The sequence below is a fragment of the Bison bison genome, unplaced genomic scaffold, assembly GCF_000754665.1.
Source record: "Bison bison bison isolate TAMUID 2011002044 unplaced genomic scaffold, Bison_UMD1.0 scf7180017864498, whole genome shotgun sequence".
NCBI lineage: Eukaryota > Metazoa > Chordata > Mammalia > Artiodactyla > Bovidae > Bison > Bison bison.
Genome location: NW_011495057.1, coordinates 11,563,105 through 11,580,841, shown reverse-complemented (window position 1 = coordinate 11,580,841; position 17,737 = coordinate 11,563,105).

The following is a 17,737-nucleotide window of genomic DNA, read 5'->3' as shown; positions in this document are numbered from 1 at the left end:
TCTATTTCCCATGAAGTGGTGGGACCAGATGCCATGATCTTCGTTTTCTGAATGTTGAGCTTTAAGCCAACTTTTGCACTCTCCTCTTTCACTTTCATCAAGAGGCTTTTTAGTTCCTTTTCACTTTCTGCCATAAGAGTGGTGTCATCTGCAAATCTGAGGTTATTGATATTTCTCCCAGCAATCTTGATACCAGCTTGTGCTTCATCGAGCCCAGCGTTTCTCATGATGTACTCTGCATAGAAATTAAATAAGCAGGGTGACAAGTGACAGTATACAGCCTTGACGTACTCCTTTTCCTATTTGGAAACAGTCTATTGTTCCATGTCCAGTTCTAACTGTTGCTTCCTGATGTGCATACAGATTTCTCAAGAGGCTGGTCAGGTGGTCTGGTATTCCCATCTCTTTAAGAATTTTCCATAGTTTACTGTGATCCACACAGTCAAAAGCTTTGGCATAGTCAATAAAGCAGAAATAGATGTTTTTCTGGAACTCTTGCTTTTTCAATGATCCAGCAGATGTTGGTAATTTGATCTCTGTTTCCTCTGCCTTTTCTAAAACCAGCTTGAACATCTGGTATGGTTCACGTATTGTTGAAGCCTGACTTGGAGAATTTTGAGCATTACTTCACTAGAGTGTGAAATGAGTGCAATTGGGCAGTAGTTTGAGCATTCTTTGGCATTGCCTTTCTTTGGGATTGAAATGAAAACTGACCTTTTCCAGTCCTGTGGCTGCTGCTGAGTTTTCCAAATTTGCTGGCATATTGAGTGCAGCACTTTCACAGCATCATCTTTTAGGATTTGAAATAGCTCAGTTGGAATTCCATCTCTTCCACTAGCTGTCTTCGTAGTGATGCTTCCTAAGGCCCACTTGACTTAGGATGTCTGGCTCTAGGTGAGTGGCTCTAGGTAAGTGATCACACCATTGTGATTATCTGGGTCATGAAGATCGTTTTTGTACAGTTCTTCTATGTATTCCTGCCACCTCTTCTTAATATCTTCTGCTTCTGTTAGGTCCATCCCATTTCTGTCTTTTATTGAGCCCATCTTTGCATAAAATGTTCCCTTGGTATCTCTAATTTTCTTGAAGAGATCTCTAGTCTTTCCCATTCTATTGTTTTCCTCTATTTCTTTGCATTGATCGCTGAGGAAGGCTTTCTTATCCCTCCTTGCTATTCTTTGGAACTCTGCATTCAAATGGGTATATCTTTCCTTATCTTCTTTGCTTTTCACTTCTCTTCTTTTCACAGCTATTTGTAAGCCCTCCTCAGACAATTATTTTGCTTTTTTTGCATTTCTTTTTCTTGGGGATGGTCTTGATCCCTGTCTCCTGTACAATGTCATGAACCTGCATCCATAGTTCATCAGGCAATCTATCAGATCTAATCTATTTCTCACTTCCACTGTATAATCATAAAGGGATTTGATTTAGGTCATACCTGAATGGTCTAGTGGTTTTCCCTACTTTCTTCAATTTCAGTCTGAATTTGGCAATAAGGAGTTCATAATCTGAGCCACAGTCAGCTCCTGGTCTTGTTTTTGCTGACTGTATAGAGCTTCTCCATCTTTGACCACAAAGAATATAATCAATCTGATTTCAGTGTTGACTATCTTGTGACGTCCATGTGTAGAGTCTTCTCTTGTGTTGTTGGAAGAAGGTGTTTTCTATGACCAGTGTGTTCTCTTGGCAAAACTCTACTAGCTTTTGTCCTGCTTCATTCTGTATTTCAAGGCCAAATTTGCCTGTTACTCCGGGTGTTTCTTGACTTTCTACTTTTGCATTCCAGTCCCCTATAATGAAAAGACATCTTTTTGGGGTGTTAGTTCTAGAAGGTCTTGTAGGTATTCATAGAACCATTCACCTTAAGCTTCCTCACCATTACTGGTCAGGGCATAGACTTGAATTACCATTATATTGACTGATTTGCCTTGGAGATGAACAGAGATCATTTTGTCGTTTTTGAGATTGCATCCAAGTACTGCATTTTGGACTCTTTTGTTGACCATGATGGCTACTCCATTTCTTTTAAGGGATTCTTCCCCCAGGAATAGATATAATGGTCATCTGAGTTAGAATCACCTATTCCAGTCCATTTTAGTTCGCGGATTCCTAAAATGTTGATGTTCACTCTTGCCATCTCCTGTTTGACCGCTTACAATTTGCCTTGATTCATGGAATGAACATTCCAGGTTCCTATGCAATATTGCTCTTTACAGCATTGAATCTTGCTTCCATCACAGTCACATCCACAACTGGGTGTTGTTTTTGCTTTGCCTCTGTCTCTTCATTCTTTCTGGAGTTATTTCTCCACTGATCTCCAGTAGCATATTGGGCACCTACCGACCTGGGGAGTTTATCTTTCAGTGTCCTATCTTTTTGCCTTTTCGTACTGCTCATGGGATTCTCAAGGCAGAAATACCAAAGTGGTTTGCCATTCCCTTCTCCAGTGGACCACATTTTGTCAGAACTCTCCACCATGACCCACCTGTCTTGGGTGGCCCTACACTGCATGGCTCATAGTTCACTGCATTAAACAAGGCTGTGGTCCATGTGATCATATTGGTTAGTTTTCTGTGTCTTTGGTTTTCAGTCTGTCTGCCCTCTGATGGAGAAGGATAAGAGGCTTATGGAAGCTTCCTGATGGGAGAGACTGACTGAGGGGGAAACTGGGTCTTGTTCTGATGGGTGGGGCCATGCTCAGTAAATCTTTAATCCAATTTTCTGTTGATGGGTGGATCTGTGTCCCCTCTCTGCTATTTCAGTTCAGTTCAGTTCATTTCAGTCGCTCAGTCCTGTCCGACTCTTTGTGACCCCATGAATCACAGCACGCCAGGTCTCCCTGTCCATCACCAACTCCCAGAGTTTACCCAAACTTATGTCCATCGAGTCAGTGATGCCATCCAGCCATCTCATCCTCTGTTGTCCCCTTCTCCTCCTACCCCCAATCCTTCCTAGCATCAGGGGCTTTTCCAATGAGTCAACTCTTCTCGTGAGGTGGCCAAAGTATTGGAGTTTCAGCTTCAGCATCAGTCCTTCAAATGAACACCCAGGACTGATCTCCTTTAGGATGGACTGGTTGGATCTCCTTGCAGTCCAAGGGACTCTCAAGAGTCTTCTCCAACACCACAGTTCAAAAGCATCAATTCTTCGGTGCTCAGCTTTCTTCACAGTCCAACTCTCACATCCATACATGACCACTGGAAAAACCACAGCCTTGACTAGATGGACCTTTGTTGGCAAAGTAATGTCTCTGCTTTTGAATATGCTATCTAGGTTGGTCATAACTTTCCTTCCAAGGAGTAAACGTCTTTTAATTTCATGGCTGCAATCACCATCTGCAGTGATTTTGCTATTTACCTGGGGTCAAACTATGGTGGAGGTAATGAAGATAGTGGTGACCTTCTTCAAAAGATCCCATTCACGTACTGCTACACTCAGTGCCCCCAACCCTGCAGCAGGCTACCACCAACCCATGCCTCTGCTGGAGACTCCTGGACACTCACAGGCAAGTCTGAGTCAAATGACACTATTTCTTGCAGTAAAAGAGATCTATGGGTAATAGGTAAGTTAATGTCTTATATTTTCTTATATTAATCACCCCAGTAGAAGAAATATTTTCATTAACCTTTGCCCAAACATGAAATACTGTAAATACATGTTCATTTTTAAATTGGGCACAAATCTCCCACTTGCCTACATTTGCTTGTGTTCATTTATTCCACATATTTTGGGGCTGAAGATAAAAATAAAGAGATTATGTTATATTATAGATTTTTACCCTAAATGATGCACTTAATAATAATATTGAATTCACCTCTTTATTGATGCATCTTTTAATTTAATACATCATTTATATGCTCTAAAATTAATAGTGGCCATATCATTTTTGTCAGTTTTTATAAAAATGTAAACCTGTAGGCTTAAATACAAACCATCCCCTTATATGTAAATGTGAGACAATATGTTTCTAAAATATATTAAGATACGATATAGTATCTTAAATCCTAGAAAACCAACTTCATTTAATTAAGATTGCTTCTTCTTTAACAATTCAAATTTGTTCCAATTCTGTCAAATATATTCATTTAAAAAATGTTTCATCATAAAACAAAATTATAATTTATTTATATATAATAATTCTCAAGTATCATAAATTTTAAAGACTAGGACATGCCTTCCTAGATAGTTTAAATTTGGCATTAATATATTGATCCATCTTCAGAAATGGGTAAATTCCTAAACACATATGTTTAATTTTATGGGGTTATTTTTTTACCCCAGTCTGATGTAATTTTAGCTCCATAAAGAAGGAACCTCTAAGTTAAAGATTAATAGAAATTAGAGCTTATATATTGTCTTTTTAATATACTTCCCAGATATTGAGAAATTAAATGACTTTAATGAATGAGTAGCAAATCCTTCTGCAAATCAGATGGTTCCAATTCATGCCTTTTACAAAATTAAATGGTCATTATGAAGTCACCAGCTGCCAGATAATTTAAAATATTTTTATTATAGATTAGTATATTCTTTTGGCATGCAACTTAGAAGAACTTCAAATAGTTGATATTCCTATATCAAAGCTCCTTGGGACTTCCCTGGTGGCCCAGTGGTTCGAGAACAAAGATGCCACATGCCACCTGATGTGGCAAATAAAACTTCTTTCAGTCCCACCAACTTTTGTCAGCAACTTTTCTCAATACCTATGTCTAATTTGAGAAAGAAAGAAGGGAGAGGAGGAGAGAGAAAGAGAATGAGGGTGAAGGGGAGGAAGTGGGGAGGACAGGAGGGAGACAGACTTGATGTTGAACTCTGTCACTTTCTAGGAATAAATAATAATCATCTGTAGATTCATAACCTGGGAAAAAAGCCAGCTTCACTCAATCTCAATACAGATATATTTTCAACAGATTTACATTTTATAGCTAACAATTACCAAATTTTATAATACATTTATATTCTTCTGATCAGTTTAACATAACTAATAATTTCATAGATAATTTAATACATAAAAAATTGTTAGCATTTACAGATTTATCACCAAGAATAATGAAAACATTTTAATTTAAATTTATGGGCATACTTCTATTGTCATAACAGAGTACCTCTAGGAAACAATTTTAAAGTTCCAAGCATAAGATAATTAGGTCTCAGACTGGTGTGGCTTTAGTCTTGGGAAAGAAAGGACAAAGCTCAGACATTTCCAAAAAGAACCCAAAAGTACAGTGACTCAATGAAGGAATTAAGAAGACTCAGAAACATTGAGTTCCCATAAGAATAGGGATGATGGTCATGTGGTTATCCTTAGGCCATTGCTTTTATGAAGCTAATACTGTAAAGGAGGTCAAGACTATGAGTGTTTCTGCTTAAAGATGTGGAAGATGCCAACAGGAGATGACACCCAAAGCTCAGCCTCTGTGCACCAGTGAATTGAATCTCAGAGACAGTTTGAGGTAACATAGAAAAGAATAGCTTTATTGCTTTGCCAGGACACAGCAGGCTCCTGCCTCAAAACTATGTGTCCCAACCAGAGAAACTTGGTGAGGAGTCTTATGGCAATGGTTCAAGGGTAGGACTGCTGACCAGACTAGGGTGTGTGCAGGGTCTCAGGGGAGATGGGGAAAGTGGAAACAGTGGCAGATTTTATTTTCTTGGGCTCCAAAATCACTGCAGATGGTGACTGCAGCCATGAAATTAAAGCACACTTGCTCCTTGGAAGAAAAGCTATGACAAACCTAGACAGTGTATTAAAAAGCAGAGACATCACTTTCCTGACAAAGGTCCACATAGTCAAAGCTATGATGTTTCCAGTAGTCATGTACAGATGTGAGAGTTGGATCATAAAGAAGGCTGAACGCCAAAGAATTGATGTTTTAGAATTGTGGTGCTGGAGAAGACTCTTGAGAGTCCCTTGGACTACAAGCAGATCAAACTAGTCAATCCTAAAGGAAATCAACCCTGAATATTCATTAGAAGGACTAATGCTGAAGCTAAAGCTCCAATACTCTGGTCACCTGATTTGAAGAGTCAACTCATTGGAAAAGACCCTGCTGCTGGCAAAGAGTGAGGGCAGGAGGAAAAGAGGGAGTCAGAGGATGAGATGGTTGGATGGCATCACTGACTCAAAGGACATGAGTTTGAGCAAGCTCCAGGAGATGGTGAAGGACAGGGAAACCTGGCATGCTACAGTCCATGGGGTTGCAGAGTCAGACACGACTGAGCAACCCAACAACAACAAGGGTCTCAGGTGGTAAGGCTTCTAACCTGATAAGCTTCTCTGGTCCCATTAATCTTGCCTCAAGTGGTTTCTTGACTGTTCCTCCCTTGAATAGCAACTGTTTGAATCTGCCCTTTGAAACTCAGGAAAGGTCATGGAGGCTGGAATCTTGCCTGCAGGAAACAGGAGACAGAAAAAGTACTCTGCATCCAGGAGCCCCGCAGGGCCCCGCAGGGTTTGACTGGGTCTGGCAGTCAAGGAATTAAAGCAGGGCATGGATGAGCCTCAAATCACCTGCTGTTTTATGTTCTTTCTCCAAACACTAAGTAATCTTGAATCAGCCTAGCAGCTAGGTTCTGTCTACACATACTAGTCACCTCTACATTAGCATCATTAATGGCCTTGACGTCATCTTAATCTGAAAGATCGTTATGATTTTATGCCTGCCTTTCAACAACACTCATTGACTAAAAGCTTAAGCATCAATGGTGCCCAGTTTTCTCAGGAATCCTGCAGCGTCACTGTTCTAAAGAAAAGGTTCCAATTTTGCTAAATCTGCTATTTTGAGTAAAGCCCTTCCTCAAGAGTTAAAATGCTAAGTCACACGCACCTCTCTGCTTTTAGAAGTGACTCATTCTTTAATTCCAGACCTAAGAGGTTGAGGCTTTTGGCTAATTTTAATGCTTTCAAAAATGCAGGTTGTTTTTTGTTTGTTTGTTTTACTAGATGTGTACATTTCTCTGGGTAATGATATACTATGCGACTCAAGTTTGCCATGCATTTTTTTCTTCACCCCAGTCATATCTGTTTATAACCAATTCTAAATATTGTTTTATTGTCAAAACATTTATTGTAGTGACACAACAGAATTTTTATTTCATTTCAAAAAACTATGTTAAAATTAAATTACTAAGATGGGCTGCTACAACTCTGACACTTTAGCTGCTATGGTTTCACCTTGTTGATTTTTTTTTTTTTTAAGAAAACTGCATCTCAGACATAGAGAACAGACTTGTGGATACAGAGGGGTGTGGGGGAAGGAGAGGATGGGACAAATAGAGATAGTAGCATGGAAACATATACATTACCATATGTAAAATAGATAGCCAGTGGGAATTGGCTGTATGACTCAAGGAACTCAAACTGGAGCTCTGTAACATCCTAGAGGGGTGGGGGGTGGGAGGGAGGGTTACGAAGGGGGGGACATATGTATACCTATGACTGATTCTTGTCGATGTATGGCGGAAACTGACACAATAATATAAAGCAATTATCTTTCCACTAAAAATAAATAAAGGGAAAAAAAAGAAAACTGCATCTTATAGAACATGTAATGGTCCATATTTTCATCTGCTTTTAATAGTTGACTTTTCCACGTTGCAAGTTCTACTTCTTAAATCTGTCTGCTTGACAATAGGTTAAGTTTCTAGCCATAACTGTTTACTGAGTTGGTTACAGGAAACGTTTATTGATGAGCAACAAAATTGGGCTAACCTTCACCTGTGTCAAGCTCCTTACAATTCTTTAAGCAGGTGGCGACCAGAAAGATCATTTTGTTACTTTTTTATTTCAAGTTCAATTATACATATGTATCATTCTGTCTGATCATCATCTTCAATGCTTTTTTCTTTCACATCCCCTTTGACCATGCTTTGCTTTGGCATCTTTATTCTATTTAATTACTTCAGTTAATGGCACCCCCACCTATCTTTCTTCTAACATCTAGTGTAACTTTATTCCTCTTCAATTACCACGTAGATTTTCATCTATCAGCGTTCTTCATCAAGGAGAGAAGGAGGGACCGGGGGAGGGGAGAGGAGACGAACAATGAACATTGGCAGTTATGCATTCTTCTCCATCCTTGGGCCACTCAAAGGCCCATTCAGATGGATGCCCTTCAAATCAATTGTGCCTTATTTAGCTAAAGGCATTTACTGACGACATCCATCTATACACATATTTTTCTCTTTCTTATTGTTAACAGAAGTGAGTTATGCCTTCCGGTGCATTAGATTAGAACTAATAGAAAGGTAATATTAAAAGTTATTACTTTTACCCTAAGCAAGTCCATCTTTCACAGAGTCTCGAGTAGGCTGAAGTCCTATATGTAAAGAATAAAGCTTTACATGGCTTTGCCAATACTATAAAATGGCTTCTTGAGTTTTCAGAATTTTAGGAATGTGGAAGCAATCAGGCTGCAATATCTGAGATGCCATTGTTTATATACACGGCTGACTGAAATATTGTTTTTTAAAAACCGTAACTTTGAAAGTAACTTTCATAAGGATTATTGAAAAATACCATCTGAATTTAGCTTTTGGCAAAGAAAAACCAAATCTTTGGTCTTTTATATTTACATTTCAAATATCTCTCAAATTAATCTTAAGTTTAGAATTTTAAATTTGCTTATTAACCTATTATTCTAATACATCATTTTAACAGTGATGATTTTTGAGAAGATTAAATATATTCACTATTTCCATACTATGTTTTACACTAAGAGTCATATCATCTTAAACACTCTTACTATCTCATTCTATTTGTTTCTCTTTGGGGATCAGGAGAATTGATTTGTCTAGGAGCCAAGGACATTCAGTACAGATGATGGATTTTCAATGATGCACACAAAGGGCAATCCACACAAAATCATGAAATATTCAAGCTTTATCTCTATTGCTTTAGTCTCTTCATTTGAATGTTTTTGAACATTTCTTCTAACTTTAAAACAATCTCTCTTGCCTCTGTCAAATGCCCACTGACTTCATGCTTGCTCCCCATTAGAACCGCCTCTTGGAAGAGTATTTGAGACCAGCTCACGCTGCTGCTGCTGCTAAGTCACTTCAGTTGTGTCCGACTCCGTGAGACCCCATAGACAGCAGCCCACCAGACCCCCATCCCTGGGATTCTCCAGGCAAGAACACTGGAGTAGGTTGCCATTTCCTTCTCCAATGCGTGAAAGTGAAGTCGCTCAGTCGTGTTCGACTCTTCACGACCCCATGGACTGCAGCCTACCAGGCTCCTCTGCCCATGGGATTTTCCAGGCAAGAGTACTGGAGTGGGGCGCCATTGCCTTCTCCAGAGACCAGCTCATATTAGTGTGTAATTGATTGTTTTCAGGGGGTAGGCGTGGAGGCAAGGGCTGTTCCAGTTGAACTGGAAGTCAACCTTTAAGCTAAAAGATTGAATTTTCTACATAAGAATTTCAGGTGTACACGTGGGAAAAGACGTTTCAGTGTAGAGGAACTTTTCCATTCTTAAAGTCAGTCCACATTTTCTAGGCCATTAGCCATGGGGCAGGCTGGTCCACATAGCACAGGATCCTACCCCATCTCCAGAAGATCTCAGCCTTCAGATCTTGTGCCTTCTGATAAAATTGGGGGTGTGTGCCATCACTTGAAGACTTAGAATCACAAAGGAACTGTTCATGAGGCTTTGTTGCTGTCACTGTCACTTTTTGTTCACTCCCACCCCCCAAATTTTCCAAAAAAAAAAAAATTGGAAAAGACCCTGACGCTGGGAAAGATTGCAGGCAGGAGTAGAAGGGGACAACAGAGGATGAGATGGTTGGATGGCCTCATTGACACAATGGACATGAGTTTGAGCAAACTCTGGAAGATAGTCAAGGACAGGAAAGACTGGCATGCTGCATTCCATGGGGTCGCAAAGAGTCAGACACAACTGAGTGACTGAACAACAACAACAACCACCCCCCAAATCTACTGACCACCTACCATGTGCCTGCAAAGGATACTAAGTGCGTAAATACAACCGTGAAGAAGTAGTCCTGGGTCTTAAAGAAGATAAACCTAATGTGAAGATGGGGAAATGAGCAGCTGAATTACAGCACAATAAGATAAAGTCTTTGCAGAGGGGTCAGTAATATCCCCCAGAAGCACAGAAGAGCACCTAACCAAGCTTTGGGTGGTCTAGGAGGTGATGGCTCAGCTGAGCTGCAAAAGACCATTTAGGATTAACCATGCAAACTGGAGGAAGGAGAATATCCTGAGAAAAGCAGATAGCAAAGGCTATGAAGTTGAAAGCAATCATGTGTCACCTGGAGAACTACTTCCAAATAGAGAGTGAACAAGAAGGGGAGCAAAAGGAGGAGGGAACAGGAAGGGACAGGAAGGCCCAGGTCTCAGACTGTGTAAGCCACTCCAAAGAGTTTAAACTTAACCCAGAGGTCATGGAAAACAGTGGTAGCATTTTCAACAGAAAAAATGACATGACCAAATACATATTCTAGGAAGTTCATGCTGGTAGCAGTGTGGAGATTAAAGATGGTCAAAATTGGAGTCAGGGAGGCCAGTTCGCAGGCTGCAGCAGTGATGCAGGTCAGGGATACTGAAGGCCTGAGCTCAGGTAAGAAAGCAGTGGTGGAGATGAGCAAATAAATGGTCACAAACATTATTAGGAAGTAGAATCCATAGGACTTTGAGCAGATTGGGTGGTGATCAGGAAGAGAAGATCCAATAATGACCAAGGAGTAAAGAAACCACTTCTTGATAGGAGAATCCAGAAGAGTAAATCATTTTCAGAGGAGTAGTAATGGGTTCTGTTTGGGCCATGTCACCTTTGGGATACCTGAAGTCTCCTGCCTATCATTGCATGTGCTACCCAACCAGCGGGTGCCAATCGCATGGATTACACAGAGAATGACTTTCCATGAAGAGCAGTGCCCGCACCAAAGTGTATGATGGCCCTGGCTGGGGCCCAAGAGAAGGACTCTTGCTGGAGATGAAGACTTGAAGGTTATCATCATGGAAACAGTATTTGAAGCTCAAGAGCACATGAATCCCCATCACCATCAAACAAAGTGTGTAGAATAAGTGTGTAGGGCCCAGAACCCAAAGAAACCCTGATATTTACTGAACTGGCAAGAGATGAAAAACCCACAAAAGAAAATGAGAGAGAACCCATAAAACCAGAGAAACATCAAAGAGAATGGTCACAGAGGCCAAAAGGCACTTGCAATTTAGGTAAATTGCCACCAGGTGGAGTGTGATCTCAGAATTCGAAATTCCTGCCAAGTGTTAAAGCAGAGCAAACAGATTAGCATTTACGTAGGTCATTTGGTTCACAGCTCTTTGCAAACCTGTAGAGGGTGGAGGAAGAGGAGTTCAGCTGTATAATGTAGGGAAGAAAGCATTGAAAGAGAAGAAAGCAAACAAGGTTCTAGCCCCACTTCTATGACTCTCTAGCAAGAAAATCTTGGGCAAATCTTTATCTCCTGTCTTCAGTTTCCACAGATTTAATATAAGTTGGGCAAGGTGTTTAAATCCCTTCCAACTATAATATTATAGCAAAAGAAAATAATAACAACACATATTTACACAGCACATATCTGGGCCTCATATTTCAGTAGGTGCTGGAGATACAAAGAAGGAAGAGAACAAATTTAGTCCCTGTACTCATGGACATAATATTCTAGTAAATTAGATATACTTGTAAAGTAACAGTCAGGGCAGCATGCTGAGTGCGGGCATGGAGGTGAAAGTCGCTCCATCGTGTCCTACTCTTTGCAACTCCATGGACGGTAGCCCACCAGGTTCCTCTGTTCATGGAATCCCCCAGGCAAAAATACTGGTGTGGGTTGCCATTTCCTTCTCCAGGGAATCTTCTCTGACCCAGGGATCTTCCCCGAGGGATTGAATTTGGATATCCTGCATTGCAGGCAGATTCTTTATTATCTGAGCCCCAGGGAAGCTGTAACGAAGGTACACACAGCTCTGGGAGCACAGAGAAGCAGTTGACTGTTTTCCAGGCTTTATGACAGAGGTTAAATCCTGAATGAACTTTACATTATAAGTAGGAATCTTCAAGAGATCATGAGGAAAGAAATCTTATGCAGAAGATATAGAATGTGCTGACTCCTATGCGGAAGATATAGAATATAAAGGTCTGGATGTAAATGAGAGCACTGAGTTTTCAGTTCAATATGGATAGAACATAAGTGGCCTGGAGGAAAATAAATGCAACTGGAAAAGTGGGAATGGACCAGAGTAGTCACTGCAGGTCTAATATATTAGAGGGATACGTTTGCACCTCGTTTAGTTAACACTTTCTGAGAGATTGCTCTGTACCAGGTGCTGTTTTAAGTGCATTACAAATGTTACTGCGTATAATCCTTGAAATAATTCTATGCAGTACATACATCTCACATTTTACAATGAGTAATGGACGCAGAGATTAAGTAACTTAATGGCCCTTATATAAGCCTGTCAGGGATGGAGCTGGGATTCCCACTAAGGTGCTCTGGCTCCCAAGTTCCTGCTCTTAACCATGACTTATGCTGTAGGAGATGTGAGCCAATTAAAGGATTTTCACCTGAAAATAGCACATTTTTAGAAGGGTCAAAATGTGGTAGGAGTGAAAAGTTGAACTGGGGAAGGTGACGTTGGAGGAAGGAATAAGTTTTGCAGTATTTCAAATAAAAGATGACATGTACTCAGACTAAAGAGTGAAACCTTTAAAAAGAAAGAGACTTAGATGTTTAACAAGCATCCTTTATAGGCTCCGTGACCAGTTGAAAGGAAAAGGAAAAACCTGAAATGAAACCCAGGTTTCTGGCTTGGAGAACTGAGTGATTGACAATGACCTTAACTGAAATTGCCAATAGAAGAGTTTTGAGCATGCTGAATAAGAAACGTCATTGACCACTGGAAACATAAGGTCTGGAACTCAGGGGAAAAAAGTCTAAATGTAGATGGTGGTTGAAGAAATGGGAATACGTAGGGTCATCAGAAAAGAAGGGGTAGAAGGAGGAAGAAGCTCAAATTGGAATCTGAATTTGGAGTAAGAGGAGGAAAAATTGGGGAGGTGGGGTTTCTAAGACAGGAGGAAGACCAAGTAAGAGTGGTTTCACTTTTTTAAATGATTTAATATTTTCCTTTGTGTCCAAGACATTAGAGTTTTGTGCTAGAATAGAGGTAAAAAAGTATGACATGACATGCCTATAACTAGCCATGTTCATTGCAGGCAGAAATCATATCCAATTCATTTGTGTATCACCATGCCATTGGGAAAGACCCTGATGCTGGGAAAGATTAAGGGCAAGAGAAGAAGGGGGCGACAGAGGATGAGATGGTTGGATGGCATCACTGACTCAATGGACAATGAATCTGAGCAAACTCAGGGAGATAGCGAAGCACAGGGAAGCCTGGCATGCTGCAGTTCATAGGGTCTCAAAGAGACACAACTTAGCAACTGAGCAACAACAACAATGCCTGGAATAAAACAGTCCTTCAGTAAATACTTGGTAAATAAATCTTAATTTGTAGACTTTGGTGTTCTAATAAATTTTGCTTTCTCTTATTTCTCTTGGGTACACAACCACCTGGGGAAAAGATCTCCAGTTTTCTAAAACAGAAGGCCAACAATATCTTGATCCAGTTCTGTTGAAATACTTATTCTTTTTGAACATTTATTTATTATTTATTTGGCTGCATCTGGTCTTGGTTGCAGCACGTGGGATCTTTCATTGCAGCTCATGGACTCTCAAGTTGTGGTACAGGCTCAGTAGTTGTGACTCATGGGCTTTGCTGCTCCATGGCAGGTGGGATCTTAGTTCCCCGACTAGGGATCAAACCCATGTCCCCTGCATTGCAAGGTAGATGCTTAACCACTGGACCACCAGGGAATTTCCCCCAAAATACTTATTCTTAAATGCCCCTCAACACATTAACTGTGGGTCGACATCCCACATCACCCCCGAAAAAAATCACAAAACATCTCACTCTTCTTTGTTGTGTACAATTCAAACAGTAAGTTTTGGAAGGAGCTTCTTCCCGGGGTCAGACGAATCTGATTTCACCCCCACAGGTCCAGCAGGCCTAGCTCTCTGACCTTGGCGGGAGTGCATGTACGCATGCTCAGTTATGTCCGACTCTTTGCAACCCCATGGACCAGGCTCCTCTGTGTCCATGGAATTTTCCAGGCAACAATACTGAAGTGGGTTGCCATTTCCTCCTCCAGGGGATCTTCCTGACCCAGGGATCAAACTTGCGTGCCCTCCGTCTCCTGCCTTGCCAGTCGTATTCTCACCACTGCACTGCACCACCGGGAAGTTTGGGGAAGTCACTGAATCTTGCCAGCCTCAGTTTCCTCATCTGCAAATGGTGATTATGATATTCTGTAGTTGTAGGACTGCTGAGAGGATGACATACGCGGAACCCCCATAGTCATCGCTGTCATAAAAGTGATGCACAGGAAATATTAAATCTTTGGCAGTATTGCAACCTTAACAATCATTTTCGTTGTAAGATTATGCATTTGCCAGACATGCTCCCTGGAGGGTCAAGGCTTTCTCTGAGACCGGTGGACTCGCAACGCTGTTGAGAGCACCAGGTGGTGGTGGCGCCCCCTAGGGGACCTTTGATCAAGGGTTCTATCAACTTCCCAGCGCTAAGTGAACAGCGAGTTGTGTTTCCAGTATGTTTCTCTCCATAGCATGATAACCTTACTGAAATAGCAGTCTCTATAGACTAAACACAAACATGAGCATTTAAAAATAAAAAAAATGATATATATTATTTGAAAGAGAAAAAAAAGACAATGAAAAAGAACTACATTGCATAACTTCCTGATTCCCTTAAACGGTTTTTAATTATTTCTCAACTGAATCTAACCTTGGTTTTAACTCCCTCACCTTAATTTTGATTCATTCTTATGTGGGCAGAAGGCTAACAGCCTCTGGACTGTGCTTAACCATAGAATTTGGCAAAGTGCTCCGTGGAAAAAGCCCTGGGTCATTTTTCACCTGCTGGGGGATTAAATCCCCTCATTAAGAGGCTTAGGAGAGCCACTTCAGCCAGTACTTACAAGAAAATCTGGCCTCTACATGCCATTTCAGAATTTGGCCCTCTTCCTGGTGTCTTTGTCCACACTGAAACAGAAAATGCTCCCTGGGTTCTCCAAGCTCTGCGACCCTTGACTTCTAATCAAAACCCGGTTACCAGAGTTACCCTGGCCCCCGCACAGGCACCCTGACTCTTCGCTTGTGGCCAGCACCACTGGGCACAGCCACTCTACTTTCTCCTGGCAGCTCACACAAGGTCCGCTTTGGGATGCTCTGCGTGTTGCTGCGGCCTTCCCAGGGAGCACTAGTGGAAAACCCCGCCTGCCAATGCAGGAGATGAGACCTAAGAGACCCAGGTTCAATCCCTGGGTCTGGAAGATCCCCTGGAGGAGGGTACGCAACCCACTCCAGTATTCTGTGTTACTTAACGCGTAACACAGCTCCTGGGACCCTGTGCTCACTGAAGCCCTCTGCTTATAGCCATCAAACATGTTCTGTTCCTCTTCTCAAATGTTTATACAATTTTGAATGATGAAAACAAAAAACGTTTTTTAAAAAATTTAACAGCATCACTGTTCTGAGGACAGTGAAGTTATTCTGTGTGATACGATAGTGGTGCACACGTGTTACTTGTACATTTGTCCAACCCATAACGTGAAATACCAAGAGTGAACCCTGGGGGACTTCCTTGGGGGTCCAGTGGCTAAGGGAAGTGGGTTTGATCCCTGGTGGGGAAACCTGTGTGCCACGCGGCAAGGCCAAAACAAAAAGCTTTAAAAAAAAATCTGAACAGGAAATAAAGATGTCAGCTTTGGGAAAAAAAAAAAGAAGTGAACCCTAAAGTAAACTATGACTTTTGGGTGATAATGATGTGTCAATGTAGGTTTATTGATTATTAACAGATGCACCACTGCGGTGGGGATTGTTGATAGAGGGAGAGGTTGGGGGGAAGGGTACGTGGGAAATCTCTTTATTTTCCACTTGATTTTTCTGTTAACCTAAAACTACTTTAAGAATCAAAGTCTGTTTTGTTTTCTTCCTGTAATTGCTATGACTTTCTACTCTGTAGTGCAGGCCCTTAACACCTCCACAAAGCAGGGAACAGGAGGTGTGCTCTTATGACTATGAGACCATTGCTTTTTAATTAATTAATTAAATGTTGGGCCATGCTAGGTCTTCATTGCTGTGCTCGAGGGCTTTCTCTAGTTGCAGTGAGCATGGGATACTTTTCATTGCAATGTGCGGGCTTCTCACTGCGGTGGCTTCTCCTGTCGCAGAGCACAGGCTCTAGAACATGGTCTTCAGAGTTGCAGCTCACGGGCTTATTTGCTCCACAGCATATGGGATTTTCCCACACCAGGGATCGAACCTGTGTTCCCTGCACTGGCAGGCAGATTCCCAACCACTGGACCACCAGGGAAATCTGTATCAGATGGTTATTAAGCATTTTATCTTGTGGTGGTGCCTGTGTTTGGGGAACATGGGTAACCCTACAGACACACTTCTTGCCCTCAGGAATCCTGCAGTTGAAAGAAAAGGAGAGAAAATTAAACTAAGCCACCCAACTAAGTCCTTAATTTCACAGCAAATGCAAAGAAAGTGCTAGGAGAGTGTTTCCTGGGGGCAGCTGTAAAAGGCTGTCTCTTTCCTTGGCAAATACTCATGTGCTTCCTTCAATATCAGCACGCTGAGTAGTTGGTAGTTAGTATAGTTGAGTAGTTGGTAGTTAGTATAGTTGAGTAGTTGGTAGTTAGCGCAGTTGAGCAGTTGGTAGTTAGTGCAGTTGAATAGTTGGTAGTTAGTGCAGTTGAGCAGTTGGTAGTTAGTGCAGTTGAATAGTTGGTAGTTAGTGCAGTTGAGCAGTTGGTAGTTAGTGCAGTTGAGCAGTTGGTAGTTAGTGCAGTTGAGCAGTTGAGTTAGCACAGCAGTGTTTGCCTCTCACCCCTTCTTCCACCCACCCCTAATCATGGCCTTTAAGACCCAGATAGCTGAGGTGTTATTACTGTGACCCATGTGCTGACCTCAGCTGGGCCTGTCTGAAAAAGGAGTGCTACAGCTCACAAAGCATCCAGAACTACCTTGCACCTATTAGGATGGCTACTATCAAAAAAAGAGAAGAAACCTCCCTGCTGGTCCGGTGATTAAGACTCCATGCTCCCAGTGCCACAGGCTGCATTCGATCCCTGGTCAAGGAACTAGATCCCACATGCCATAATTAAGACCTTGTTCTACCAAATAAATAATAAATATTTTTTAAAAATAGAAAATTGTAAGTGTCAGCAAGGATGTAGAGAAATTATAACCCCTATGCATTGTTAGTGGGAATGTAAAATTACACAGCACTTTGGAAAGCGTTATGGCAGTTCCTCAAACAAATAAGAATATAGTTACCATATGATCAAACAATTCTACTTCTGGGTATACACTTCTGAAAGAACTGAAAACAGATCTCAAAGAAAAATGTGTAGGACCATGTTCATAGCAGCATTATTCAGAATAATTAAAACATGGAGGTAATCCAAGTGTCTTTCAGCAGATGAACAGATAAGCAAACTATGGTATAAACATACAGTGGAATGTTATTTGGCCTTAAGAAAGAAGGAAATTCTGATATATGCTACAGCATAGATGTACCTGGAGGACATTATGCCAAGTGAAATAAGCAAGTCACAAAAAGACAAATACTGTATGATTCCGCTTATATGAGATACCTAGAATTTTCA